Source organism: Sinohyriopsis cumingii, chromosome 1 (assembly GCF_028554795.1).
Source record: "Sinohyriopsis cumingii isolate HCF-2022 chromosome 1, ASM2855479v2, whole genome shotgun sequence".
Classification (NCBI taxonomy): Eukaryota; Metazoa; Mollusca; class Bivalvia; order Unionida; family Unionidae; genus Sinohyriopsis; species Sinohyriopsis cumingii.
In genome coordinates, this window is record NC_142961.1 from 105284860 (window position 1) to 105290995 (window position 6136).

At 36.0% G+C, this 6136-nt stretch overlaps 1 long non-coding RNA gene across 1 annotated transcript; it reads right to left on the bottom strand.

The window, feature by feature from the left end:
- Positions 1–344: 344 nt before the first annotated feature.
- Positions 345–3196, bottom strand: LOC149807496 (uncharacterized). The gene is made up of 2 exons (XR_016422747.1): positions 2867–3196; positions 345–768 (listed from the first exon to the last, which is right to left on the bottom strand). It is a non-coding gene; the product is annotated as an uncharacterized LOC149807496 (long non-coding RNA).
- Positions 3197–6136: the final 2940 nt, after the last annotated feature.

A 6136-nucleotide genomic window follows, 5' to 3' on the forward strand; every position in this document is an offset into this window, starting at 1 on the left:
CAGCTATTAGTACCAGTTTTATAAGTCTTTGGTATGTCTCGGCCGGGGATCGAACCCACGACCTCCCGAATCCTAGGCAGACGCTCTAACCATTAGGCCACCGAAGCGGTCATGTATGTATGTATGTATGTGTGTATGGATGGATGGATGGATGGATGGATGTATCTATGTATGTAGAATGGTAGTTGTTTTTCATATCGATTCTTAAAAGCTGTCGTGTGTATGATATATACCCGTAAAATATGTTGGCGGGTAGATTAAAAGGAAATAAAAATGTTATGAAAGTGTAGATAGGTGGTTAAACGGATTAGTGCTAATGATCTTCAAAAAAATAAGTAAAACTATTGACATTCATCGCATTTATTTTTTTCTTCGTTTATTTACCGGGATCACATTAGTTCATCATTGCCTGTCAGCTGTAGTTGATAATATATCTGGTCACATGACAGTGGAAGGTTTTTTCCCAGAGCGAAAAATTTCGTCATTGAACAAATGTTGCTCACTTCGCAGTCCCTGTTGTAAACATGTGTTCTGCATATTACCATTATTCGTAGAGAACGACATCAAATCTCCTGTTCCACCCCATGATTCGTACAGTATGACATCGAATCTCCACTTTCATGCCATTTAATTGTTGTTCTTGCAATTAGTATGCTGCATGATGTTCCCATCGACACCAAACTATTACAAGTAGCAAACCAGGATAAGATAACTTTGCAGAAGGAGGAGTTACATAGAGACAGCTCGAAAATGAATGATGGTGGATGTCTTCAATTGTACATGGAATATGAAGGAATGACACAGATAGAAGAATAAATAAGGAAATCTGTATGGACCAAGATAATCTTTACTATAAAATGTATAACCAGAATAGAACAAATCAGGTGAATGCAGGTTTAGGGCTTCGTGAGAGGAAGCTACATTTCGCAAAATGGACACTGATTCAATTTAGAGGGTCACAAAATTAATTTCAAAAGACAAGAAATGACAATCGTTGGGCAATCTGGCACATCGAATCAGATACAGTATATCTTAAAAATATATTTGGATAAAAATAATAAAATTAAAGGAGAAAAATATTTTAATACACTGAAGTCTCAATATATATATATATATATATATATATATATATATATATATATATATATATATATATATATATATATATATATATATATATATATATATCTTTCTTTGCAGCTAAAGTTTTCATTTAGAAATTTGCAACCCCAACGAAGGATATTGCTTAAAAATTAAACTTTTCCAGGTAGAAATACCATGTACATTTTCCAGTTTTTTTGTTGCTTTTTTTTGGTATAAAAAAAACAAACCAGCAAAACAAACATTATGAATACATGTCTACTCATGGCTAATTGAGGAGCCTAAAATGTACTGAAGATAGTCGAATACTTTTATTTTTCCCATTACAGTTGTTGTTGTTGTTGTTATTGTTGTTGCTGAAATAAAGTTGTCATACGGATTGTTACAGCTTTCCATAATGGAGTAATCTACTTTCATTACGAGTTTACGTCATCAAGTGATTAATCTGCTACTGTTCTCAATATCGATTCATTTATATATTTTTCACGACTGTCACATAAATGGAAAATTTTCAACAGGAAATTAAACGATATAATATATTTTTAGTCATCAAACCACGATATATCATTCATGTGATATTTAGTGGCAAGTATTTGTGCTTGTTACTAGTTGGTCCAATCTGGTGCACGAGACAAATCAATACAAGCAAAGAAAAGTCTGTAAAATTATAATGGAGATATTTTTGTCTCGTCACAGGGTTCGCTTTTCCACACGACCGTAAACGATTTTCCTTCGTTTTGTTAATCAGTAGTGTATTTACAAACAAAGACTAGTGTTGCTTTGACCTAGACAAGATTATACATGATTGAAATAAGTTAATACATGATTAAAGAATACATTGATCTAAATGTAAACATGTTTGTAGTCAAAGCATACATCACCGGTTGCTTAGATCGACGAATAGAGCTACAAATTAAACATTGTTTCATTGCATGATTAAGCGGAGAATAAGTATTAATTGTGGAAAATAGGGACGGTACTGTAGACGTGATAAACTGTAAGCTGTAAATGTTTTTTTTAAAGGGAGGTAGTAATTATAAAAGTTAGAGTCCCCGTTTACTGTAGACGTCGAATTTTTCATTTAAAAGAAGAACAAAATATCTCCAAAGAAGCAAGGGGTATTTACAAGAAAAAAACAAACAAACAAATGAAACCCCCCAAAAACAACATTATTATTTCACACTTCTTAGGAACAGCAAATAATATTGTGACACGAACGTCAGGAGAAAAAACATCTCAGATATATTGGAATGAGCCTTAAGGTGTTAAGCGCAAATGAAGTTTAATTATGCGGGAATTGGGCTAGAGGATTAAATATAATTCATCTCGCGAGACGTGTTGATCGAAAGTTGTTCTACAACCGAAAAGTTGGTACTAGTAATACAAAACAGAAATCCATACAATATACGACAGAACCAGGCTGTCAAGAGATCAGAAGAAGTAATGACTGTGTGTTATTTACGGACCAAACATTTTATTTTCGATATTCTCTTCCTGAAAGAGAGCTATCTTTTATTTAATCTAAAGACATTATCTTTTTTTATTAATGATGGATAGAATCATTCTTTTTCCAAAAAATCAGATCAAGAACATCTTTTTTTTCAAGTTATTTGGGAGCCGGGAATGCCCCCCCCCCCCCCAAGGAAAATAAAATATCAGCCTCCTCCACTCCCCATAAACATTAATGGTTGGTCCGTAAGTAAGCTGATGAGATGAATATAATAGTTACCTTTAAAAAAAATTCTCAATGACGTAAATTACTTACGGTAAATCTCTCCAAGTTGTGATGTTTCTCCCAGGAACCTGACATCCCCACCCACTGCGTCTTTGAGATTGAAGTAGTGGCGAAGCCACGACAAAGACGACAGAGATGGAGACAGAGGTCCCGGGGCGTCGCACCCACCCCTTCGCACCTAGCGGTGACTGCGGGGTTGCTTTGGGAACGAACCCTGGAACCGGGAATCAGGGGTTCTCAGAACACGAACATCCTGAGAGGCTGCGAAGTAAGCAACTTAGTTCCGTGAGGGAAATTTCATCTTTGACAAAATCCACTTCCAGTCCGTCATGTTTCCACGCCGAACCTTCCGCGGATATGCTGAGCTGGTTCCGAAGTACAGAGCTAATGACACAGCTTTATATACCCGTGAGCGACGCATTAGTGTGCGATCATAGCCTATTTATAAAATGCTGACAAGTTATTCTGACAAGACATGCGCTATAAGACTATAAATATCTAATGACACGTGTACCAGGAAACTTTCTATTATTAGATACACTAGTTGAAACTGCTTACCTGAATTAATTTAAAGTATGACTTGTTATCGTATCCTACCTACCAGAGGCGTAGCTATGATATTTTGCGCCCGGGGACAAACTATAAAATTGGCGCCCCAGCCCCCTCCCCGTTTAATCACATTTTTGAATATTACCCTTGTTTACTTATTATAATGTAACGTTGTAAGCCTCATTTTGGCACCCCTGTACCTTGGCGCCCGGGGACATATGTACCCCCCTGCCCCCACCCCCACCCCCAGCTACGCCTCTGCTACCTACAGTTGGCAACAATATCTGCTGAGACAGCTTTTCCTATAAAGAGATGACACATGCTGCTTGTGTCACAATATTCATCAAATCCCGAACTTGTGGTTTGATATGAGAGATACAGGGTTCTCGATATTTCATTATCTTCATAAAAAGAGTATATGATTTGTTTGGTTCGGAGTTTTACGGCACAGCAACACGAGTATGTTGTTTAACGGTAGCCGACCTGGGTTGATCGGATGGTAGAACAGAAATCAAGGGACATGTATATATGAAGTCAAATAATTATGAGGGATTTTCGCCCACCCCCCCCCCCCCCGTCACATTTATTAGCACAACCTCAAGACTCTTCGTATATGAAGTTACAAAGCTTTTGCCAACTACCAAAAAATAATTGAAAAATAAGAGCTGTTTGAAATCATGTTGTATTAGAAAAACCCACACCAGTACACTACTGTACTGATTGTCTGTAAATCTATACTAAAAGGAAATAAAATCATGGCAGGAAAATTACTTCAAATCAGTGGAATAAATGTGTAGACATCTCATCTTTAGAATTTATTTCTCACTGTTCCCTTCGTCCCATGATGTAGGTGTTGTTTTTGTGTCGTCACAATTTTCAAAATTCCACAACCCCCAAATTGTCATACAAGTCAGACCGCTCCCGTACCCACCTCGATTACGAATATGGCGTTGTAACCACTGCATCAAGTCCTATCTCCATTAATCGCCCCATACCATGCACGGGAGGACGTATTGGGCAAATTCTACAATTCTGAGGCCTGCAAGGTGAGCGGAAAGTTTACTGAATTTATCTGACTGAAATATTTGGACAGCATTGCCTCTAAAGCTTTGAGTTTATTTCTTCACACTTTTCCATCAAAACTTGATTGAAAATCCCCTTTTCATCTTGATTAAAAAGACAGTTTCAATCGCTTTTCCATTTCAGATTTTGTCAGCATATAATCAAATTTTGATGTTGGTTTTATCGCGTCGTCTTCGAACTATACATTATCATGGAACAAAAGAGTTTTTTATTGTAAATGTAAATATAAAACAAAAGAAACACCGTATTGCAATTTTTATATATTAGCATGACCGTCTCAGGCAATGAAACATTTTATCTTTTTATTCAATTAGAAAAGTATGCCACATTATTCTAACATAAGTATTATATTGAACAGTTTTTAAAAGTATACTTCGCTAGCCAAAACTGTCGACCCCGATCTTCTGTCGATTAATACACTAGTAGTTCAGGGTTAACAGTCTTGGCCTGAGACCATTAATAGAAAGTACGAATTAGACATTGAAGCACCACGGTTTAAACCTAATAGTAATTGGGTGCATTACCAGAACCAAGTTAGTGTATTCTTTGGTTGACGGCACACGACCAAATTCAACGAATGAGAAAACACGAACGAATCTTATCGGACGCTATTTCAACAGCATTGTAACATAATGTATTGACTGATGTCTTACTGAATAGTTTGTCCTCGGATTCAACAAACAGTACGTCAATGCGAATTTCAATGTAAAATTTTGAATTTTAAAGCATACATTTAAAATTTTGAATTCTAAAGCATAACTAGGTATTCGCATTGACAAATTTTAATTTCAATAGTGGTAGAGGCTCGCTCCGCCGGATAAGGAGTAAATAATCGATAATTATGTCCACATTTATTGTATGGTGTATTGTGTTTTAAACATGTCATGTTTAATATGATTATAGCAATAAGTCTCCTTAGCAGCACACCTCAGCTGCAGAGGAATATGCACAATGTCAATCTTTAACACAAATATAACACGCAATAAGACATGACTGGGTGGGGTTGGGGTGGGGTGGAACAAACATGTATACAATTCTTTCTTGGGTCAGTCCATATTGTAGTTTGTTTTTGTTTAATGGAACGAAAAGAGTGTTCTTGTTGTTAATAACTGACATTAAGCTGCCATATGTGTAACCTTCAGTACTGAGGTACAGTACTTAGCTTGCTACTGTATGTAATATTCGAGGTCTGTCATTTGACAGTTAATTATTTTGAACAATTCAGTAAATAAATTGTTGTTTGTAAATAAAGGTGGTTGAGGTTGAGCAACGTGTCCTCTGAAGAATACCTTAGACAATACCCAGGACATAAAGCAGAAAACCATTATAGTGGATAATGCGTTCATGAACAATGTAAATAACGAGATGCAATATCTCTCATGAAACCGAAACTTCACAACGTACGTTTACTCATTGGAAAATGGATATAAAGTAGTCGTCCTACATGATGATATTTCCAGATATTACCGGCTTTTGAAGACAGACTAAGATCTATGAATCTATGAACTTGTTTCATTTGATGGCAATAAAATATGTTTCATATAAACTAAAGGCTGTTTGATTTTTTAAAAATAAAATCAAAACATTGATATCAATACTTGAATGGAAAACTTACAAACATAATATTTCCTGAATATATTATTCGAGTACAAATTGATGGCAGGGTGA